The sequence below is a fragment of the Carassius gibelio genome, chromosome A9 (genome assembly GCF_023724105.1).
Source record: "Carassius gibelio isolate Cgi1373 ecotype wild population from Czech Republic chromosome A9, carGib1.2-hapl.c, whole genome shotgun sequence".
Classification (NCBI taxonomy): Eukaryota; Metazoa; Chordata; class Actinopteri; order Cypriniformes; family Cyprinidae; genus Carassius; species Carassius gibelio.
Genome location: NC_068379.1, coordinates 24,002,339 through 24,028,002, shown reverse-complemented (window position 1 = coordinate 24,028,002; position 25,664 = coordinate 24,002,339). Strand labels below are relative to the sequence as shown.

Below are 25,664 nucleotides of genomic sequence, written 5' to 3'. Positions count from 1 at the left end.
TCACTGCGAGAGCTTTCCAATATGCACGTCACTCTCTGGCGCCACTGAGTGGCACCTGTACTTCCCGGTCAGAGAGCACCTGTCCATCAAAAGCTCACTATCCAATCAGAGTAGATCACCGTTAACCCCGCCCCCACGAGAGGTTTGTGTCAAAACTCCAAACTCCAAACTGCGAAGCAAAAGCGAAATCTGTGGCAATGCATTCAGAATCCACAATTAGCGAAAACGAATCTTTGAAAAACATTAACAAAAATGAAGCATGTTTGAAGAGCCTGTTACATTAGTGCAACTGTGTTCATTTTTTTTTTTCATTTTCATTGTGTTTTTCTTTTTTGTAATGGCATATTTTTGATAATTTCTGAAAAATTTACGTTCAGTTTTATAAAGTTTCGTTCATTTTTATTGAAGCAAATGTAATTCCATAACTTGGGGGCATGAACTAAACCACCTCAGAGTGATGTGACTGCTCTGACCTCTTTATCTCTTATTTAATTTCATTATTTTATCAGTAACTTATGTTGTTTGTGTATAATTTAATTATGTTTTTTTTTATTCATTTGTTTTTGTTTGTTTGGAATGGATGGTGAAGCATCCTTTGGGTATGTGGGTCACAATCTGCTGTACAGTGTCAACACTGCTAATTAATTTTATCACAGACTCACTCTGCATAATATAAAACTGCTGTATTCAGCATGGCTGTACTCTAGTTGGCTGTATTAAAGTATCGCCTCAGGGATGAAACTATTCACTGGGTTTAAACACCCAATGGATGTTTCTTTTATGATCACAACTGTAGTCAGCTGTACTCGCCCAGACGGGACGGCTGTTACCAACCAAAAGCCAAACGCAGACAATCATACTGTCAGTTATAATAGACTTCACACGATCTTTGTGTCAGTTGTCCCTTGTCTCAGAAGAGGGAAAAAAAACTTCTCGCAGCATTTTCATTTGGGACGGAGATTTTGTGTTTGTAGAAGATTCTGTTTATTTTCTGTCTGGCCCAAAGCCTGGATCAGAGAAGAAGAAAAGGCTTAGTAGCGTAAAGCTCTCCTCCTTGCCACTACATTTGCAGTAGTTATTCATTCATGACAAAACCCATTCATGCCTTGACAGGTTACGCTCCTCTGATGTATGGTGCCTGTTCCTGGTGATGCACTGCTCAACCCTAGACCCACTCGCCCCAGCAGAGCTTTGCGTCTGACGGCTGCAGCTGCTGGCTCGGGTGGGCAGAGTATGATGCTGGCGTTTGATACACAGCGTAGAAAACTCACTGATGAGGGCAGCCATGGAGAAATGTGTTGAGATCACTTTTACAGAGTAATAGCTGGTTGGTGCATTATGAATATGAATCTGCTGGGGTAATAAATGTTTTCCTGCATGCTTGTGCCATTTATTCAGATTTCACGACCTGAACACAAATCCTCCACTGTTTATTTGTCAGAGCTCATGATTGCAGAGCTCCATGACTCAATGTGATTTACTTTAGCCACCTGAAAACTTTAAAGCTGGTCGTTTTCCACTCAGTGTGGGTGATATGTAATACTACAATAAAGTTTCTAAATCACGTTTTTTGTCTAGCCATATAAATAAATTTACTTGTACAATTATTTTGATTATGCTAAGTCATTGCAGTGTACAGAGCAGGACCAGGATTTAAAAAAACATCTGATTGAAGATTAATTTTATTTGGACTGTATGTGTGTGTGGGGGGGGGGGGGGGTGATTTTAATATATTATTGTCAGACTTGTTTTCCTTGTTGGTGTGTTATCTTCCCCACATGTGCTCCTTGTTTATGTTTCTATTCCCTTATTTGGTTATCTTCCTGTTCCTGCTCCCTGATTGTTTCTAATTTGAGTCCAGATGTTCCCTGTTTAGTTCATATTGTCCCCCCCCCCCCCCCAACACTCTGTGTGATTACATGTCTGTGAATAAAGGACTGTCTGATGGTAATACTCCTGTCTTCTAGTTCCTCGCTCCTGTGTGGTGTGTCAAATAAAGTGTTATTTATATTAAAACGCACATAGTTTTTTATTATAGTAATTAGAATTATAGTATAATTTTATAGTTTTCCAATAATTTTATAATTTGTTATACAAACTGTATTTTCAATAAAAGTAAAAGTTTGAAAATATCATTTCCATTTCTTAAATTACACCATTAAAAAAAAAAAATAACAATAAAATAAACACAGTTTAAATACCAAAGTTAATTTTAGGGCCCTCTCTGCTAGTTCTGGCTTTTCTGATCTCCTGAGAAAGTGACAGAACCTTCTTGAACCTACTGCAAATTTAAATGCTAATATTATGCATGATTGTAAAACACACTTTTATCTTATGAGAGTTGAGCTATCGTCAAATTAATAGAAATATTAGAAAAGGGAAACTAATTTAGGCCTAGGAACAAATTACCAAATAAAAAAGACATTTCCTGTTCCCAAGTATAGCCCATGGAGAACGTCTACATTTTAGTTTTAAACACATTCTGTTGTTTGACTTGACTTTAACCTTTGTGTTGTTGGTAAACAAGGGGGAGACTTTCTTCAGACCTCTGAGTGGTTATTTTGTTGTTTTTCAGGTTACATCGATATGCCAGTACAGGGTAGCTCCAGAGAAGGAACTCCGTTATGAGTAAGTTTTCCAGTTTGTTCAGACACTGATTTATTCTATAGTGAAACAAGTAACTGCCTTTGAGTCATAGTCTTGTTTAATAACTCTGATTCATTCAAGAACAAAATAACATTGTTTTCAGTTATTAAAAAGGTAGTTTTACAAGAGAGTGCCTATTTGTAATCGTTTGCATTTGGATAGATATTTGGTAGCTGTAGTTCACTGCCCATCATTTTCTGAAAAATACTGCAACTTTCTATATATGTAACAAAAACAAACTTGTCATGTTACATCTGCTCAATAATCTCTTACTCCGTATGTTCAAACTGCATTCAGAAGCAGCAGTATGCCTACGTCTGCCAGGCGTGTGTCTGTAGTGCATTCTTGTAGTTGCCTCTCGTTCCCCGTCTAGCAAGCCCAGGCTAGCATTGTTCCTCATCTCTTATACATGGTTTTCTCTAGCGCTGCTGCTCCTGCCAGACAGCAAAAAAACAAGCCTGGCCCATTAAATCTGTGTTTACTAGAGAACTCTTCTACAGCGCTGCTGAATGCTACACACAGATGAATAAAACATTGCTCCTGACTCTGCCCAGGAGAGGCTGACATCATAATTCAAGACGAGACTTACTGTCATAGCCTTAAAGTAGGTTATGAAGTCAGGTTTGCTGCAGAGGTGCCATTCATGTGCAGTCGGCTGGTATAAGTAATCCTCCGTTTTGTATCACAGCAGTGCAAGATACACAGATTCTGAGGCCAGAACAAAGTTTGTCAGGTCACTGGTGGGTGGTACATTACCAGACAAAATATACAGATGTTTTTAACTTTTTCCCCCACTTAGCACAAATTAAGATAAGTTTAAATGTGCTCAATACACTTATTACTTTATATCCATTATTCAAAGCTCAATCAAATTCAAATGTTTAATAAAATGATTATTCAAAATATCAGGTCCTTTAGATTTTATTTCCAAATATGAGCAAATTTTTTTTAAAACCTGAGAAAACCTTTTTAATGACAACCAATCAACACTTTGATGTACTTATAGGATCATGGCCTATATACATTTTAAGTATATGATTATTACAAAAAAATTACAGCCTTTAATTTATATATTCAAATATGATTGGAAAACTTCCTATTTTCTGGATTAAAAAATAAATAAAAAAATTTAATAACAGCAAAGCATTACAATCACTCGAATTGTATTGCAGCCACATTCATTCAAGGGGAAAAAATACAAATTTTGACATTCTGATCAAATCGTTTCTTATAAGATTTCAAAAAAGGTCACACATTTTACCTTTCTGGTGTTTTATTTGTGGTTTTGATGTCCTTAAAGGGACACTAAGTAGGAATTACTCCCATCTAATGGTGAAATTGTATTTTGCATTCAAACTAATTTTGCTCTCCAGCGCCTCGCTTTTTCAAATGCGCGTTGCATCTACGGTAGGCGATATGTACCAAAAAGCTTTGACAGGATGTCTTCTAATAGCACTTCGTCGAGTTTTCCTTCAGGTGAACAGGTGTGTTATTTCAAACAAACTGCAACATGACAACTAACAAACGAATGTTACAGTATGAATTACTGACTGTGGAAAACATGAAATATTGTAATTAGTAGTTACGTCTAATTTATTCGTTATATTTTCTGAATTATATGCATTGTTAGATATAAAAAAAATATTGTAATATAGATTGTAACACTGACTTACCTGTCAAGAAGAAAACTGGCCACTTCAGCGTCTCTTTTGAAATCTTTATCCAGCATTAGCTCTTTCCACCTAGAAAAAGCTTCCCCGACATTAACTCTTGTTTTCTGTAATCTACGGTCACGTTTCCTTTTACGTTCTATTTTTTACTGTTTTGGCGACTATGTTTTCTTCTCCTGTGGCGCAGCATATGTATGGTCCATAATAAGAATGCAATCCAGACTTTTAAACTTGCCGGTGCAGTTTCAAGCGCCTCTCACTGCTCTGCACCTACGTTTCTGGCTCTGACCGAAAACGCGCTGTGGAAACGCGTTGGCTAAGTACTTTTTGTCCCTCTCTGCTATTATAGTTTTGCAAGATGGCGGAACTACATGGAAGCCTCCGTCGACCTACCCGTCCCATGTATATAAAGATAATAAAATCTTAATTTACAAGGATTAGTTTAAACATTGGCATGGGTATTTGTACAGCATTGAGGGCATATTTATGAATAAAAATATTGATTTTAGATAATAAAATACCTAAAAAGTTACTTATTGTCCCTTTAAGAATATATATATTAGGAATGCACCGAATCCAAGATTCAGATTTGGCCGAATACTGGGCTTTTGACAGGGTTCAGTTTCGGCCGAATCTTAGAATTTTTTTTTTTTTCACCGAACCGAACCCTAGGCTGTCACCTGTTAATGCAGAGCATCTTGTTTTTTTTTTAAAGGAAACTCTCATTTCATGTGAAAGGTTAGAGGTTTTATATTAATGTAATTATGATGCAGGGCATGTGTGTGCTCTTCCTTAATATTTTTCATAATATTTGGCTACTGTTCTAATCATAGCCTAGCCTACTATTATAAAACTGCCTACTATCCATGTTTGAGTAAATGTTCAATAACATTAATTTACATTTTAAAGTCACCAAACATATTCTGGTTTAAAAGAGAAAAGAAAAACACTGTTCTTTGCATTGTTGCACTTTTATTGAATGGTTTTGGTTTGTACTTCTGTAAGCGGCTTATGGTAATTGTCAAAATAGTTTTTCCCACTTGTCATCCTGGCATAATGTTGCCTATTCTTTAAAATAAAAATGAAATAATAAAAATGAAATTATAAAATGAAAAATACACTGTTGTTGACCTTGTTTACTTCATTAATGTGTTTTACTGTGTTAATGGAATGAGGATGCGAGTAGGATTCGGTTTCGGATTCGACCGAATCTTAAACAGGGGATTCGGTATTCGGCTGAACCCAAAATATCTGGATTCGGGGCATCCCTAATATATATTTGCGGTATAAGTACCAAAAACCATCTCAATATGTTTTGACAGCTCCTTTCTCAAGAGTTCTGCTAAGAACAGGGTTGCGTTCAGCCCCAACAAAACGTTGCACAACGTTTTTTTAAACAGAAACGGTGATGCGTTGAACACACTGTTCTAGTGACGCAAGAGTTGCAACTATGGCAGTTGAGAAGGATATTCTTTGTGAAGAATTTTCAGAGCCATCTATTTAGCATCACATACTGACTTTATTTGTAGTTCATATGGTTTTAATACCCTGTATTTTCTTTCTCATTTTTAGGAAAAGCACTTAATTACCATTGTTTATTTCTATACCAAATGTCATACACTTGCAATGAAGCTAAAAATATTAACCACTACATCATTATGTTGATATCCTATATTTTTACAATAAAACTTACGACAAACATGTCTTCTAAAATCCTCAGTTGTTGCGTATACCGAGCTGCAACGAACACATTTGTACATTACTTTCCTTCAAGCCATTGTGCGAGTTCACTTTAATACCGTGTGCTTTATATACATGTTGCTGCTGATTGGACTGCAGTTCTGACACACCCACCAAACAAGAGAAAACGCATCTCAAACGCCGTTGCACAACGGTCCACGCCTTTTCCAGGAAACATGATCAATCTGGAAACCGTAGCAAAACGTTGCGCACCGTTTCGAACTTGAACATGCCCCAGGTAAATTTTTGCCTGTCTAATTAATGTTCATGAGCCTCTTTTCTGATTGGTCTGTTTTTCCTGAGTGACGCATGGCCAGGCTAACCACAGTTAACTAGGGTCATGTATCTTGTAGTCTGCTGTGGCTTGGTGATATAAGTATGGTAAATAGAAACGCAGCTTACATGTACATTACACGTTTAAGCCAAACTTAGACCTGAATCAGCGACTACAGAAGGCAACCAACCACCTTCTCAAATGTGTTTACAACAGTTAACAGTGTTTCAGAATGGTAACAACACTGAATAACTATTGCTTTCCTACTGATAGAGTTAGTTGAGGTTAGCATCACATTAGCGTTGAATAACTGTTTACAAACTATAATTTCAGATTATGCTGGCTCCATAATATAACCTAAATCTACAAACAAAGTAGCGACTGCACCATCTTTGCTGAGTACTTTCTTTGAAAAACTGGCATTGAGCTGTGCCTGACTGACGAAGCAGTCACTTTTGAAATGTGCAACAGATGGTTGAGCTCGAACTAAATTGCTATGGTATTTCAAAATAAATGAACATTAGCCAATGGTCTATTATATTAATGTTGTTCGGAAGCCTGTGCAGTGATGTAGTTTACTGACATCCATTGCCTGAACAGCGTTTTCTCGACGTTTCCGTGGTGTTGTTGCTTGGCAATGACATGTATTCGTTGTTGTCTGGTGGGACAGTGGGCAGTGCTCAGTGTGGTGACTGAAGGCGGTGACTAGTTCTGATGTCACATTTATACAAAAGTCATAACGGTTTGTGAAATTCCACAGCTACTTTATGCAGGCTGTGTGCATATGACTGTGGATTGATGGTTTTGAAACTTATATGGTAGTTAAATATCCCCTAGCCCTCAGTTATCATGAGTTTTGACAATATTGTACCTTTAAATGTGGTTTTATTAACAAAGTTCGGGAGGAGCACGATCAGATAATCATCCAATTTGGCACAGGTGCATCTCGTTTAGCTAATCATCGTAACTAGCACACAAGCATATATATATATATATATATATATATATCCAATCTTCCTACCTCCTGTCCCACGACAGTTTTTCGGCATCCCTCCTCCACCCCAACTCCTCACTTCTAATCTATTTATCCTGAATTCACGAGTTCACATCTACGTATATTAATTCAGTAAGGTTATGCATATTTGGCGTGCTGTCCGGGTGGAGGGCTCCGAGCTCGGGATGTGGCCCGGACCCAGAGTACCCCCCCCCCCCCCCCCCCCCCCCCCCCCGGTTGTGGTAAAAGAGTAGATGGATCTATAGTGAGGAGAATGAGGTGGAGGAGGGATGCTGAAAACTGTCAATGAACAGAGGTAGGTTCGGCTGTTATTTATACCTTGTAATGAGTTGATTACTGATTGGTATCCACTTGTGTTAGTCAGGTTAATGAACTGCGACTGCTCCTCCCGAACTTTGTTATAAAACTACATTTAGGGATAGGGGGAGTTATTTGGGTTCGGGCTATGCTCTGGACCCCTCCCCCAGGACAGCACGGCAAAATATACCTACTATTCGCCTTCAGATTAGATGTAAGGGTGAATTCATGAAATGTGTAATGCTGTGTACACACCAAACGCGAATAGAGCGTCTGGCGCGAATGATTTCAATGTTAAGTCAATGCAAAGGTGCGTTTATGCGCGTCTGGAGGTCTCGCGGCGCAAATTAGGCATTTAGCGCGGCGCAGAAGACGCGATTTCGCCTCATTCTTGCGTCTAGTTCATGCGAATGACGCGCGAATAGAGCATTTTTTGCGTATTTAGTATTTGACGCGAATTCGCGTCTGCCGAAGAATTGAAAAATTTTAACTTTGGTGTCAATTCGCGCCACGTTAACCAATCAGGAGCCTGCTAGGAGTCACTCATTCAACATGGAGGAACGACTGATGTTGTCAGTGAGCAGTCAACCGGAGCTATATGACAAAAGTTTATATTTATAGAGACAGAAATAAAAAGGACCTATATATATATATATATATATGACATATTAATAGATAAATTGAATAAAGGCCAAAGATAAGAAACGTTTCGTTTTACCCCAAATGAATTATATTTTATCTTGAACCACTAAAGAGACATCAGAGCCAGTGGCAAATGTCAGAAGGTCTAGCCGAGGTGAGGTTGCTCTCGGCGGATACATGATGACGGAGCTCCCGCTGATCGCATGGAGCTCATCTCCGAAATCTGCGAAACACATTTTTTAAATATGTCTTTATAAATAAACCGCATATTTGAGTTTAAAACAACTACATTCTCGCCTGAAATACGCGTCTGTTGTGAAGTTAATTTCACGCGCGAATGAAGCGAATGATCTCCAAATGTTCAAGACGCAAACTAGACGGGGTAGACGCGAATTTGATGCTCTATTCGCGTTTGGTGTGAACACAGCATAATGATGTTATTGATTATATTAATGTTATTGGCGCCCCTTAGCTAATCTGCCTCATACAACAACCAAGTTCACTTATGCTTTAAAATGGCCCTGAAATTAACCAAAAGAACACCGCCTTAGTTGCTGTGATGGCTCTGGGAATCTGACGGAATATTCAGCAAGTTTAGAGTTCTGTAACTGCACTTTAAAAAATTTGAAGGAAAAAAGTTCACCAGTTGGTTTGTACACAGATCACATTTTTTTAACATTCTATGTTTATCTCATTATTTAGAGTTCTATGTATAGAGATGAGAAATATGCATATAGAAAAAAACATGTAATTTTAATGTCAGTGAATTAATTTACATGCAACATAGAATGCAATACTTAGTTGTCAACCTATTAAGAATTGCAGCATGTTTTTATTTGCTAGCATTGAGCAGGTGAAGCAGTGTCACTGGCAACATCATTGTGCTGGCACTCAAGACACCATGATAAAAGGCCGTTATATCAGCTTATGGGACTCACTTTGAAATAATACAACTTAGAAATATACTTATGCCTCTTTAAAAGCTATTGTCTGTCATTAGTGGAAAAACAACTTTGGTAACAATAGTGCCATAAAAAAATAAATTACACTTTCATGGCGTTGTAGTGGACTTTGTCTCCATGTTACCTTATTGCCATGGCAACATTGACTTAAAATCGGATATTCAGACCCATGAAACTATTTGGAGGTGAAGAGAGGATTCCACGGGCGAAGGTCAGAGGCATTTCAGACTAATATTAACATCAGTGATGGCAGCTAAACCACATAATTACAAATTTCTTACCAATGCAAATCCATTGTAAACAGTGCCATGACAACACATTACCCCTTAATTTCCAGATTTGTGTATCCACAGAGAGATGGACCATTAGCTTCTCCATAAGCTAATATTATCTCTGTTTATGTACTTTGTATGGAGAGGGAGGTTTTTGCTAATTGCCTCTATTGTTGGCACAATATCAAACCAGGACTCAGTGAAAAAAAAAAAAAAAAAGATATGTACAAAAAGAGAATAAAATAAGAAAGAATAAAAAAAAAATCAAAAGCACTTCATGTTGAGCTTCCATAAAAGTTCCTTGAAAAGATTTGAATGCAGAAATTTTGCAGCAAGTGTATGAAACATTTTAGTTCAATGGATTTCTATTTTATGGTAAGAATGCAGAAATTAGGTAGCTCTTCAATTGGGCTTCTTCAGGGAATATTTTACTCTATCTGTGAGATCTGACCAATGCTATGCTTTCACAGTGTTCTTTTGAGGTTTTCAATTGAAGAACTGGTCCAAATGTTTTGGAAGGATATGAATTAAACCCCTTCTGTCCTTCTGCCAAGCACATGACCCTCTCTTCTCCAGGGAAATGGCTTCCCACCATGGAATCTCATGTTTATCAATGACCAACTCAAAGCTTGATGATAAAATAAATGTCTCTATCACATAATTTGCATATGTATACAGTGCAGGTCATTAGGGCAGAGTTTTTAAGGGATTTTGAGCTGTAATCAACACATTAAGATTCTAATGAATGATCAGATAACTATACATTTGAATTAATTGATCATACATTAATTTGTGCATAATGGGCAAAAAGATTTAAGATTGTCTTCATGTCTTCATTCATTTTTTACTTTAATGATTTTACCTTGTCTCAGACCCAGACTTTCAATCTTAAATTATGAAAGTCCATAAAAATATGACAATACACTTTGATCATATGTGTCATGTTACATCGGATTCATGTGTAAAAAATAATACATTTATATACACTTTTATGCCAATTAATTCATCAATTGGTGTCATTTCCATAACCACCAATGCTCGTAAAACGATTATTATTATTATTCTTTATTTGTATATAATGTTTACCTGGGAGAAATATCACTTATTAGCAGAATGTTATTGTATAAAATGTTTCCATCACCATAATTTCCATTGCAGAATATCAAGCATAATATATTTGAGTTGTTAACATTTGTCAGTTACATCACAGTTCAGGGAAAATAATGTCCACTGTTGGACTATTTGAGAGGACAAAATAATAATAAATAAATAAATTAGTTGTGCATGTTTGGTTTTCCACAAGCCATTGTAAACTATTTTTCCTTAAAATGGCAATTAGAACTCAAAAAATGTTAAGCAAAAGTCTTAAAGAGTCTCTTCCACTAGAGCAGAAAAAGCTGCAGATTCTGGTGTCCTCTGTTGAAAGACTTCTTCCACAGAAACAGCCCTAAATCAAGCACTTCTCTAATGTTCATTTCTCTCTTCCCCTGCTGACTCCACCAGAAATTATAGTATTTACTTGCTTTCGGAGCCTTCTCTAACCTGCTATATCCATCTCTGAGATATACCATCTGATGTCGCCCATGTAACTCATTGAACCTATCCTGTAAAAAATGAGCAGCTTTGCATTGGAGATGAAAGAGCTGGCATCTGCCTGCTGTTCAGATGAGAGGTGCTTTAATGTGCTCAAACAGAGTTACAAATCTTCAGAGACAAGTGCAGCCACAGAATATTAATGGACGGTGGGGGAGGCAGAAAAACTTTGACGGAAGCAGGTGTTAGCTTAACAGTTTGTTGTTTTTCTTAGGATTACCACAAATTTCCAGTTAAATCCTTTTTTTATTATAATTCTCTGGTGTAAATTGTCAAGAAGTTGGACTATCTTACATGATATGTTTTTTTTTTTTTTTTTACTTCCCTCTGCAAACACTTTTGAACATGTGATCCACACTTTTACTGTTATCACATCTGAGAATATAGGTTCATATAACAAAAAGGATTGAAAATGAATGTGTTATTTTTCACATTTTTCAACAGACTGGACTAAAAACGTGTTATGAATGTAAACTGTACTGCAGGAGAAAAGATGGCTGCTTTGAACTTGAATTCATTGAATTATTTCTTGAATTCATTCAAATAATTTACACAGTTAATTATGAAAGATTCTTGGCTAAGACCACTGATCTATATATATAATCTATATTACAGATCAGTGGCTAAGACTTAGTTTTAAAAATATACAAAGATATGTTTGTTTAGTAACCTACTTCACTGCAATTAACATGCTTAAGGAGGTTCTCGCAAACATCATAAGAGGTTGATGCTGCTTTATGGTTGCTAAAGGCCTGTTCACACCAAGGATGATAACTATAAAGATATAGTTCTAAAAATCATTCTCAACATTAAAGAATAGCAGAGTCCAGCAGCTATAACAATAAAGGTACAGAGAAACGATATCATTGGAATCACATTCAGAATTTTGTTTTTCCAGCTGATGAATGATAAAAACACCCAGTCAGAATAAATCCTGCTGTGACAAGCAGAATAAACAGAGGGCATTGTTCACTGGTGTGGACGCTAATATAGTTATCTTTCTAGCTTTCTTTATAGTTATTGTTCTTGGTGTGAACAGGATTTTAAAGTCATGCGTACTCTGAATCAGAGAGTCAAGGTTCAGCTGGTTAAAATGGCCCTACTGGTACATGTTATAATTACACAAAAAGCATAAATTTCATTCAAAAGTCATTACCTTGTCTACAGCACTTTAAGTCATGTAACATTTACAGTCCAGGTGGAAAAACTAAGAAAAATACAGGTTTGGAAGGACATGGGAGTATGTAAATGATATAAAATTATGAATAATTTTTATTTTGGGGTGAATTATCTCTTTAACACTCATGTGGCAAAAATGACATGTGCTTGAATTGAGCAATTACAATTTTCTGAAAGTCTAGTTCATAAATGGCATGGGTCACTTACTCTGACAATGTCCAAAATCTTTGAATGAAAAACTTGTTGTCATGCTTACTGTGAAGCAGACCATGATACTCGATTTTTCTTATTGTAATGGAGCATTCTTGTTGTGTTGTGATGTTCAGTGTCACTTTAGTTTCTGGTTCTCTTCCTCTCTACGTACAGATGTTTAAGCAACAGATGGTCTCACTCTGATTTCATGCTTACCAAAACTCCACAAGGATGAAATCCCCTCTGGAGCAGTCACAGCCAGCAACTACTATGGTGTATAAAAGTCATTTTGGCTGTCTGCGGGTAAATATCTATTGTGAGTGGTGTGCTTTTAATGTGTCGCTCCCGGCAACAGAGTGAGATGTTGCTCCTGAGCTACGTGTTTGGAAAGACAAGTGAGCCTGATCGTGGAAAAAATCAAATTGAATCAATGTTAGACAGAAGAAACGAAAGAAACCAAGTATGAATCAAATAAATCTGGTAGAGGTCATGGCACTAGTGAACTTTCTCAACTCTGCTGTTGAGATAACTGATTAAAGGCAACACTGTTTTGAGAATCCTTAAAGGGATAGTTCACCCAAAAATAAAAATTCTGTCATTATTTACTCACCCCTATGGCGTTCCAAACCTGTATGAGTTTCTTATGTTGAACATAAAAGTAGATATTTTGAAGATTGCTAGGAATCAAACAGTTGGTGGTTGCCATTGACTTCCATAGTATTTTTTTTTCCTACTATGGATGTCAATGGCAAAACTGAACATTTCCTGAAAAAGAACTCACCCTCAGGCTATCCAACAGACTTGGAGAAATTTAGCATTACATCATTTGCTCACCAATGGATCCTCTGCAGTGAATGGGTGCCGTCAGAATGAGACTCCAAACAGCTCATAAAAACAATAAAATAATCCACAAGTAATCCACACGACTCCAGTCCATCAGTTAAAATCTTGTGAAGTCAAAAGCTGTGTGTTTGTTATAAATTAATCAAGGTGTTTTAACTTTGAACCGTCGTTAAAATACCAAAAATCCATTATTCATAATAACACTTCCTCCAGTGAAAAATATCCTCCCTTGTCCGCTCGCATCAAAAACCAACCAAAATGTTTGTTTTCACTTGTAAACAGTCCCTGATCTGTGCATATTTCTCTCCTGATTCAGATTTTTTTCACTTGCAAAAGCAATATTATGGATAGAAGATGTGCATTTAGCTTAAGACATTCATTGATTGACTGGAGTTGTGCGGATTACTGTGATAATTTTAGCTGCTATTTGAACTCTCATTCTGATGGCACCCATTCACTGCAGAGGATCTATTGATGAGCAGGTGATGTAATGCTAAATTTCTCCAAATGTGTTTCCATTAAGAAACAAAGTCATCCTGAGGGTATTTACATTTTAAGGAATAGTTGACCCAAAAATGAACCTTCTGTCATCATTTACTCTTTCATCTGTGGAACACAGTATCAGCTATTTTAAAGAATGTGTCTACTGTTTTTTCTATATAATGACACTGGACCACACTGACTTTCAAAATAAAAGAAAAAATAAAAAAATACTGTCAAACAAATTCATACAGCTTTGGAACGATGGGAAGGTTGACATGCAGATGACAGAATTTTCAATTTCATATTATCTTGCATGTAAAAGGTGGTGCACACAGCGAGTCCCGTGACATGCCTGTCCTTCATATGGCACCATCTGATCAGATTAATCATCTGGGGTCACACTTCTTAAATCAGAACAATGGCATTATTAAATCTGGCTCTTTGACTCTGATCTCTCGCCCTCTCTTACACAGACAGGTACATTGAGGAGGGAGCGCATTGGCTTTGAGTGTCACACTTTTGCGTTGCGGTGCTGTCATCGCCAGCATGTATCAGTCATGGTAATGACAACAATGATTATTGAAGCAGTTTGTAATTATGGATGTGTGCCGCTTGTCTCCTTGCTCCTACATGGATAAATCGGAAATGCTTGAAGGAACAGTGAGAGCCAGGAACGTGCTGTGCCTTATCATATCCAAAAAAGGCTGCATGCAAAATAAATAGCCTTAATTGGAGGAAGACGACAGCGGCAGACGTCTTTCTGTGTATTTCATTTGAGCTCACAGTGCTTGTGTTTGCTCATTTAATGTAACCTGATAAAAAGAGCTCTCAGGTGTTTCCGTTGAACAGTGTGTTCATGCTCTGAAACAAAAAAAAACCAGTCAAGCAGAACAGAAAGTGACTACAGATACTTGGCAAATATGTTTAATGGGTAGGGACTCTTACAGCTCTAAACAGCAGGGACTAGGGTCTACAAAAACACCATAAAAGCATCACAAGTCATCAATACTGTGACTTCATCACTAATGTGCAACAGACTAAAATGATGTCTTTATTCATATTGTATATTGCTGGACAGCTGTATTCACCATTCACTTTATGGAAAAGAGCAGCTTGATATCTCCTTTTGTGTTTTATAGAAGAAAGGAAGGATTTCATAAGACTTAATTTTTCGGCCAACTATCTTTTAAAAACACAGTAATGAATTTGTAAATCTGCTTTTTCTCTGCAAAGTGTCAAAAGAAGGCTGTCAGCTTTGTGCCAACAAACTTGTTTAAATCTCAGAGTGTAATTAATTAGATATATTAATTGTAATATTTGCCCATTTACATCATATGAGCAATTCCATCCAAATGTCAACCTTATTATGAAAAAATAAATAAAATAAATAGTTTTTAGCAAAAGGAACAAACCTCTATTTAAGTTGTGCATTTAGAGTAAAATTAGGCTAGGCTACAATACATCTTCAACCGAATATATATCATGCTTTCAAATGAGAATTCAAAGTCTGCCAATTTTTTTAATTAATGTCAACATCAACCATTTTGTAAAGAAATAAATAATTAAACCGTCTGAAAAAGAAACACTATTTGTCTAAACAGCAATGATTTGGGGGATTTATAAGGGCTAGATTTATGATGTCAGACTCTTCACTAAAGTGCATGTCCATAACATTTTAAAAATTAAACTTGTATCTTAACCTTAACCTGTTCTGTAGGGTCAAATGAATCACTGAATCAAGTTTTTCATGACATGTCACAGCGACATCCATTTAATCTTGATAAACAAGAGTTATGATCAACTAATTGGAGGGGCATCGAACCATTACATCATTTAAAATGGCAAATAACCTTCAATTTATAGGTTACAAATCTGTCTCAGATGTAGACTTCTGGATCCACTCTCTAGCGTTAACCTAATTTGCTCTAATACTAATCCATATTCATGTGTTTGTGCAGAGTGTGGAATAAACTGCATGACAGGGAGGTGCCCGCACGATCACTTGCATTTTTCCCTGATAATTCAACAAAATCAGTTCAAAACTTATTTTATTTCTGTAAACTCATAATAACAACAAAATGTTGTGCTTTTGTAAAATAATGAAAACAAAAAGGATTTGCTTCCTGCCATCTCTTTCATTGTGAACTGGAGCACGTCACAAACATGAGACGGAACTCTGCATATTGCCTCACAGACAAAAGATCTACTAGGGGTGTAATGATACACAAAAATGACAGTTCAGTATGTACCTCGATTTTGACATCACGTTTTGGCACAGTTTCGGTACAGAAGGGAGAAAATCTTTTTTTTTTTTATTAAACAGTGGTTAACTGAACAAATAGCTCTTTCTTAAAATAAATTAAATTATAATTACAATTTTCTAAGGGATAAAAAATTACCTCGGCTTATGCTCTAGACTTTAGTGAGCCATTTTACATTAGGCCTACTATAAGGTTACAGCTAACAACAGAGCCCAAACGTAAATTCAAATACTATTTACTGTAAAATATTTTACAAGCAACACTCAAATAAAAGTAGGCTATGCAAACATGTAAATTCCACGTAATGCAGTTTGTAAATTAACTTCTTAATTCAGTTTGTTGTTGAAATATATTAATTTACACTGTCATAGCTCGTTTCATAACAGATTTAATTCCAAAGTAAAATATAATGAGTATAAAGTCTAGCCTAATATTTCGCGTAATGCTCTTCTTTAGACTTCATAAATGAAATGCTATGTGGCATTTTGTTCAAGCTATATTATTTCCATTTTCCTGTGGTTGAAACACTGATTGAGCGATTACGTGAGGCATGAATGTTCATTCATGTTTATTTTGTGTTAAAACTAGCAGTAAAGAGGATGAGATGATCCCACTGCAGTTTTAAAGGAGGCGTTTATGTGATGTCGTGCCACATCAAAGATTGTTTGAATTTCCTGAAAAAAGGACATAATTTGAAAAATGAGATTATTTCTTATTTTAAAAGTAACAATATATAAAACTGGAAGTTTCCAATGAAGTTTCACTCATGCAGTGGTTACAGCATGCAGTATTTGTTCGCTACATATGGACTCCTGAACCAAAAGACCCGTACCGAACATTTTTGGTACAAATACATATACTGTTACACCCCACTATCTACAGAATGCTTGAAATGTATTTTACAAGAACCAATTCAAAACTAAATAAAATACTCCCTGTTATGTAATCTGCTTGAAGGTTGCATTTCTTGTCCAGTGGAGATGAGAGTCAGCCTTGTGAATGCAACCGACAAGGACTCAGAAAACACTAGTTTATTAATAAATAATTAACATGTATCCTTTTTCCTACACAATCATAAGCATCGGGCTAATTTTGCCTGTGCTTTGTGGCAAGATTTATATATGAGCGTGGAATATATTAGCTAACTCATAGTGGATTAATATTACTGTTAATTAATTCAGTATAAATTGATTATTTAAATAATGGCTTATATGAATGACTACAATTTAAAACGAAAATTAAAAATAAAAAAGATATTTAGGTTTTGTGAAGAGCCAACACTTAACAGATATTGTTGCTTCTGGTTTGAGCATTTTAAATCGCAGAAAATCAAAAACTACAATGAAATGGTTCAATATATTAGTAATGCATACAGACTATGAGAATTTATATTTCAGGTTTTGAGTGTGAATGAAATGTCCATAATTTGCTTTGTAGCCTGAAAGGAAAACGGATATACATTAATGTGTAATTTGGCATGCATTTGGTAAATATGTATGACAACAAACTTCAACATGCTCTTATTCAAGAGACTTATAAAAAAGACTTACTAGACAAGCATACATTTCTTATTAACTGTTCAAAGCCTTGAAGTCTGGGCATTAAGGCATCCAAATGTTGCTGCTGCTCTGTTTTACCCACTACGCTTTAATGTTTTAAGAGAGACAAAAGGATACACGACTAACAGCACCCTATGTGACTCTCACATGATATCATGTGGATGTTTTTGATAAAGTGAGTGAGGAAGGATGACTGGGATTGTCAAGAACAATTTTTCCGACCTGGAAGCTGCAATAGTACCCTCTGCTGGTGAAACAGTCCTATAAGAAGCACAGCAAAGGAACAGGGTGGTACAAGATAATGTGAACACCCATTATTAGAGGTTCGTGTCATTTTTGTAGACTACCAAGAAAAACTAATGTTGTCAATATTTATCATATCCTCGTCTATGTTCTCTAGTTTGCATTTCAGTGAAGTATAAATTGTATTCAGCAATGTTTGGTAAAAGCCTTGGGTGAAATGAGTGACTTGTCTTGTTCCGAAAGAGACAAATGGAAGCCTGATTAGCAATAAAAAAAAAAAAAAATTGTTATTTTTTTCAAGAACAACAGTTTTTACGATTATGACTGCATACACAAAGTAAGGCTAGACTTCGGTGAATAAGAATAGTGGACGAAAAACATTTTATTTATTTTCACATTTAATTTTAATCCCGACAGCCATAATTTGTTGTTTAATTGTGCATGGACAATTTTATCCCTTTATCTTGATTTATTTTTTATTATTATTATATATTTTTTTTTGTTGCAAAAATTCATTTCTGACCCTGATGTAGATCGTTGGAATGTTTGGCCTCGCCTGGAATATCTGCATTAGCCTTCTCTACCTCCCTGAGCAAATTCTGATCTGTGATTTACCAGAGAACAATAAAGCATCTGGTTGTCATAAAGTCCCTTTCTATGCGGCTGTTTCACAGTCACTCATTGTGCCTGGTAATTCCAGCAAATTATCCATCAACCATCCACTCCGAGAGAGTATGATGTATTGTTCCCATGTAGCAATTCAAGAGCACTGAACTGCAGAAACTTACTTTTAAAGTAATCATTGCAAAACCAAGCTGTGAGGAAACCACAAATCTGGGTTACTTGTACCTTTCTGAATGCACGCTAAATGAATGTTTGAGCATGTGTGTGGGTGGGTGTGTGTACGGCTGATTGTGTTTGTTGTGGTGGCTGTCTGCTCACGAACTGACGCTATAGTGCAGGTGTGTGAGAGGAACAGGTGAGACTCAAGCAGAAGGATGATGTGATCACACTATCTGTGCCCAGCAGGGGTGTGGAAGTACGGCACTGGCAACATGCTAGTGACATGTGAAGGACAGGAGGGAGTTTTCACTGCACATCCCAGTGCCAGGAACATGTGCCAGGCAGAGGACGGCAGGCAGCACCGCCTATGCCAGCCTGTCGCTCTATGAAAATGGTGCAGATCTGGAAGACAAAGTGAGATGATCACAATCAGGGCTGGGTAAATCTATAATAATGTATTGCAATCTTCTCAAGATCGATCACTAACTCTATTCATATTTTCGGTGGCTGGCTAAAGAAAATTTCTAAATGCAGATGTCATTGCTTCCTGATGGACTTTACTTACTTGACTGCATAGTTTAGAGCCCTGCTGTTAATTTATCAAATAATATTCACAATATACCAAGTCAGGGACCACTCACAACTTATGGATTTTTGCACCCATTTTTAATTGATGTCAGAAGAGGAGAGGCTTCTCAATGATGAACAAAATGCTTTTGTGGGATAATAGCTTACCATTTTATAAATCGAATCAGGAACAAATTACAGTATACAAGCTGGCTCTGTTTAGCAAATCAAAAATATTCAATTCAGTTTTATTTTTATTTATTTTTTTACGATACAATCATTGCAAAGCAACTTTACATTAAATTAAGTTTCTAGATTATTTAGTAGTATGCTAATCATTGGTGACTCACCCCTTATGTACATATGGCAGAAATGTATGGAAAAAATCAATCAAAGACATAATCAAACAGAGAGCGAACACTGTTAACAGCAATTATTATGATACAATCAAACGTTGAAAAAAAATTTGGTAGTTCTGTATGTTGTTTCAGGGTTGGCATCATCTGAGATCGTCTGAGGGGTTGGCATCATGTCTTCACAGGTGTGAAGCTTGTGTAAATCCTAGTTACCATGGGATGCAAATCCCAGCAGAAATGGAGAAACAAATAGAGACATAATTAGTGAAAGTGAAAGTAGTGACATTTGCCATGTATAGTAACCCATACTCCGAATTGGTGCTCTGCAATTTAACCCATCCTAGTGCACACACGCAGCAGTGAGCATTGAACACACCGTGAACACATTCCCAGAGCAATATATCCAGCTGCCCGGGGAGCAACTGGGTGTTCAGTGCCTTGCTCAGGGCACTTCAGCTATGGGTATTGAGGGTGGAAGAGAGCGCTTTTCATTCACAAAGCCTTATTCAAAACACAAACAGGGCAGCTTTTCAATGCTTCATTCAAATGTTCACCAGTATTGCTTTTCCGATTGGGTGCTGACAGGGTAACAGACATAAGCCAGGTACATTCTGCACTTGTGTCTGTAAGAGCCATTTCTCAGGCTTGTTTTAAAGTGGAGCTTTTCCATTGAAAAAAAGAGACATCAGAGAGTGTGGCCCTAAAGCACGTTCCGTGTTCACATTACTGCTAACAGCCTTGAGTCTGCCTTCCCATTATGGAGAATTACGTACAATTGTATCAATTATTGGTCAAGCAAGGCAAAGCAGGCCCACTCTCTCTCCCTTGATCTCACATGGGGAGTTTTTTGTCTGCTTCCTGTTTATGGATTGTCCTGAACCTCTAATGACAAATCAGACTGTCCAACTGAGTTATGCTGGCTTGGTACACTCTTGCTTGTGGACCTTTAGTGTTGGTGATCCTGGTTTCCTGCACTTCTTATACGAAGGTTAGAATATCTGGGGAAAAGTGTTGTTATGCACCTTGATCTTATATAGAATCTTTTTTTTTTTTTTTTACATTCAAATTTCAGAGAGAGATTGTGACTGATGTTTTAATGTTTTCTATTGCTTTCAGTGTCTGACCATCTTTTTTAATTCCTATTTAAAAACTCTTAACTTTAAACAAAAGTAATTACCTTTTTCTTCCTCTACATTTCCCCGTCCAGCATCCTGTCTTCCCACCCCATGCCTCTCTCTGGTTCCAGGCTGGGAATATGAATTACCTGACTGGCATTAGGCATTCTGCTTGGCTGACAGCTGTCATGAACACACGGGATGGATGGAGAGAGACAGAGAAGGATGAGTCTGTCAGTTACCCTCCCTTATTCCCTTCTCTCCTTCTCTTGAGGCATTTCACTCCTTTTAAGCTGTTGTATAATGAAGATCTTCCTCCTGCGGTCCTTCCCATTTAACACAGGGCACAGACACAGAGCAGACATTGTGGGCCACTGAGTCTCTTATTCTTTTGCAGATCACATACTGCAATACTGTTTTTCATCACCAGACAGACAACTGTAGGGTAAGCACTTTAGATAAATAAATGAACTTTATTACTTGGTAGAACTGGTGCTCGAAACCTCAAGATGTTAGGATCACCAACAAAAATTTAGGACCACCCTAAAGGCGCATTACAACTGCCAATTTAGCGGAAGGGCTGGCAACATCCTGATGATTAATAGCTTAAACAATTGAACCTGTTCCTTAATTCTTTGCCACACACTTGGCCCGGCATTTATTGTTCATCTTTATTCTAATTGCTAATGTTTTAGAAGCAAGTAAGCTGATTCTGATAACAGATTTTTTTAATATTTATTTCTTTAATTTAAGCGAGAGACAATAAAAATAAACAAGACATTTATTTGGTCTATAACAGTCTGTATCTGTTGCCATTTAAAAGTAGAAACAACCACTGCATTTTAATGATGATCCAAACAAACATGCTGCATACATGAGCAGTTTCAGATGTAAACTAGAATGTATTATTTCAAAATCTGAATCAAAAACTGACTTTAACTTTGTCAAATTATGCTACATAAAACATCTGACCAAAACAAATGCACGAAACAAAAACAGCAGACCATCTGAATGAAAATGCAGATTCACTCTATGACAGCAGGTGGCGCTTATCGAACAGCAGCGAAAGAGGTGAAATATTGGGTAATGTGAACTGCTGAATGTTCAGCAATTTGTCATTGGTGAAACTAATTGTAAGAACATAACTAAAAACAGGACAATCTAACAAAAACCTCTTTGAGCATAAACGATATCTGCAAAGTTACGAAGCTAAAAGTTCCATGCAAATGGAGATACAAAAAATATTCTTCTTTCTAATGATTTTAATGTATTAACAAGTTTCAAAATCAATGTTCTAAAGCAGCGGTTCTTAATACTGTTCCTTGCGTCGCCGTGGTCTGCACACTCTCTGCATCTCCCTCTCATTCGTTAAACATGGACGCATGTGCAGTTGCCTTACTGTATTAAAGCTTTAATCAGGATAAAACCGTATATAAAAGCTAACATAAGCAGTAGCATTTACAAATAACAGCATATCTAAAAGTATGAGACATCAACAAATCAGCCAAATCGGGCTCAAACTGATAAGTACGCCATTGTTTACAATACAACCGGAGCACATACCTATATTTTTTATTTTATTTTTTTTAACTAAGCATTAACACATGTTAGACTGCACCCCATGAACAAAATCAAGCCTAGAAAAAAAAAACAAAAAAACTTGAACCACCACTTTAAAACAATCATGGATCTCAGCATTTTAGAATGATTTCTGAAGGATCATGTGAGGCTGGAAACTCTAATAATGTCTGTTGAATGCAGCTTTGCAATTACAGGAATACATTATATTTAAAAATATATTAAAATAGAAAAGAGTTATTTGAATTTGTAACAATATTACTGTATTTCTTATTAAATAAATGCAGCCTTAGTAAGTATAAGCAAGTTCTTGGACTTACTGACCCTAAACTTTGTTTACACAATTAAATCTAGTGGGGTCCGAACTTAGTAAATAGAAGAAAAAAAATTTCAAATCACATTCTTCCTGCAGACTACCACTGAGATGAATGGTAATGGTTAGATGTCCTCTGTAGACCTCTTGGGTTCACACTTCATATATAAATGGCTTTAAAAGTCTTAAGAGACAGGTCAATGCTTTGGTACAATTGGAAGCTTAAACCGGCCATGGGAATTCTTCCAAACATGCCCCTAGCGTACGGACCATGAAAACTAATTAATCCAGATAGTCTGGTAAATGTCACTGGCAGACATATGGAGAAACAGAGGGATCCATGGAGCCCCATCCTCCTCGTAAATTACCAAGGCCGCTGAGTAAGATGCTCCAGCACTGCCCCAACGAGATAGGGCCCATACATTTGATTTTCCCCTACTTAATCTAAGCTAACCATCTGTGAAAGAGGGGAGATGTGGCACTCCAGCCAAATGGGTTGACTTCATAATCAGAAGGTCCTTCCAATTAATGCTTAATGTACCACGGTATTATAGTGCATGCCATTCTGTCCGGGCAGCTCACATTTTAGTTTCCCCAGCACCCAGATCACCGTTACAGTGAGCAAGCTCACAGTCATCCTCATTAGCTGGCTGGTTGGGTCCCAGACGATAAAACCAGTGCAAAGAGCTCTCTGGAAAGCCTATGCTTCCCTCTGTGCAGTGAAATGGCTTCCTTTTGCAACCAGTGTAAATTGCATTCGGTTTTCTGGTTGACTTCATCAGAAGCAAAATGGCGCATACATAAAGTAATGGTGAAATTCTGAGAGCTCACAAATCTGCAAATAGGAAACCTGCGAGAGATAACTGCGGGTTCATGTTAAGTGTCAGTATTTTCATTGAACAATTCCTTGAATTGTGCGCAAACCTATTAGTTGATCTCTCTTGTAATATATTAATATTTATAGTAGGCCTGGGTTCAAGGGTTTCGCCGTTTCTTAACTTATATTATCGTTCTCTTCAATTCTGTTGCTTACTTCATCTCTTCTTTCTTGTGACTCCAGTGTCTTTTAAGGAGTGCAGTCATGCAAGGATCCATTAGGCAAAAACCAATTTCACACAGAGCCAATTTCATAAATATTGAAAGTGAGGCCACCCTCATCCCTGCTTGAGTGGCTTTAGAGGGATATACAAAATCATCAACAACAGGCACGGTTTTAGCACCCCTCTCCAATCACGCATTTTATTAAGCTTCACTCAACAGATTACAAAAGCTCACCCACAATAGCAAGATGCCAAACCTAACTGATTGGCTGCTACATCCTACATTTTTTCCCCCATACAGAGAAAGTTTTTTGCTTACCATGAGGACATTAGTTTATTATGGTTAAAGGTGGTGCAGTGGGTTTAGAAAAGTATCACCCCTCTTTAAAATGAACACATTTTGTTGCTTTGCAGCCTGAAATGTAGAAGGATACAGTTTTTGTTTTATCTATCTGAATTTACTCCGTGCAAATTATAATATCAATGTGAAAGAACTTGTCAGAAAAACAAAAATCGCCCACTTGTGCCAGTATTTTATTGAACCAACTTTTCCTTTAATTACAGTTTTTAGTCTTGATTAAAACTAGTCTTTGCAATATTTTCCCACTCTTCTGCAGAACTGCTCAAATTCAGTTAAATTTGATGGTGACCATTTGTGGACTGCAGTCATCAAGTCATTCCATAGATTTGCAATGGTGTTTTTCTCCTACATTCAATGTGTGCTCAGTTTTATGTGTTCTTTTGGTCATTGTCATGTTGGATGTAAACCTTCTTCCCACTGAAAACTTTCTGGCAGAGGGCAGCAGAGTATGTTTACTTCTAGTCTGACAAGTGCTTTAGTCCCTGCTGCAGAGAAACACACCATAACTGGATATTACCACCTCCATGCTTTACTACAGGAATGGTGTTATTTGGATGGTGAGCTATATTGGATTTCCGTCAGATTTAACATTTGGTGTTGAGACCCAATAATTCAGTTTTAGTTAATCCCAATCCAATTATATCCTTGTCCATTTCTATGTGAAATAAAGGCCACATGACCCTAAAATAAAAATAAAATAAACACAAAATTTGCATTCCCCATGGAATGTGAGTGTAGTGCATCACAAGGAGAATAAATAATTTAATTTATATTTCAAATTAAGACATGACGTTCAGTAGGTGTTCATTAAAAAGAGATGCAAAGGGAGGGAGCAGGGAGTTTGGTGCTATGAGAAAGGAACTTGGAGAGTGAGATGACAGGAGAGAAAAACATGACATAGCAACAGAGAATTGGATGTGGGCTGATGTTTAAATTCACAGAGGAGAAGTAATCAGCCTGCAAGCATCTTGTTTCCCTCTCTCTCAAATTGTCTTGCAAAATGAAAACATGCAAATTAAGGCATTACTGTATGTATGCTGGAGTTTGTAGAAAACAAGAACACAAGCAATGTAAGGCATCAAATACATTCTTACGTAATGGAGAAATGAGGAGAATTACATGTTCATGTTAAACTTTTGCATGATGAACAGATTGGAGCGAGAATTGAAAGGATACACCTTTAGAGAGACCCTAAATAGACCAGTCATAGATATATTTGCACTATTAGACCATGTCTTAAATCTTATCAATTTGTAGAAGTAAATTCAAATTGTGTCGTATAATTTAAGTGTATGGAGTACTGCAGGGCTCAGTACCAGGACTGTTACTCTTATACACAGTACATGATGCTCTTGGGTGCTATGTGAATAAAGGTGACTGTACTTGACAAATTTCTACACTCAAAGTAAGTTGCAGCTATATAAATTTTAGCACCATTTCAAAATCCAGCATTTTCTGTTGCCTTCACAAGGAGCTTTCTTAAAGCAACCAGTATGTGTTTTTACAATGAAAGATTCCTAATGTTTTAACAGTGAAAGAATTACCCGGAAACAGCACAAAAGTGTATGTCTGAAGGCAGGGGGCTTTCACACCTAACTTTACTGGGAAAACGGCTCTTAAGAATGCTGTAGTTCAGGGCCCGTATTCACAAAACATCTTAAGGCTAAAAGTTGCTCCTAA

The 25,664-nt window shown here is 36.9% G+C and overlaps 1 long non-coding RNA gene across 1 annotated transcript; it reads left to right on the top strand.

Annotated features, from left to right (window-relative positions):
- The first annotated feature begins 1,895 nt into the window (after window positions 1–1,895).
- LOC128020046 (uncharacterized) lies at window positions 1,896–21,735 on the top strand. Its single transcript, XR_008185277.1, has 3 exons — window positions 1,896–1,947; window positions 2,576–2,628; window positions 20,785–21,735. It is a non-coding gene; the product is annotated as an uncharacterized LOC128020046 (long non-coding RNA).
- The last annotated feature ends 3,929 nt before the right edge of the window (window positions 21,736–25,664 follow it).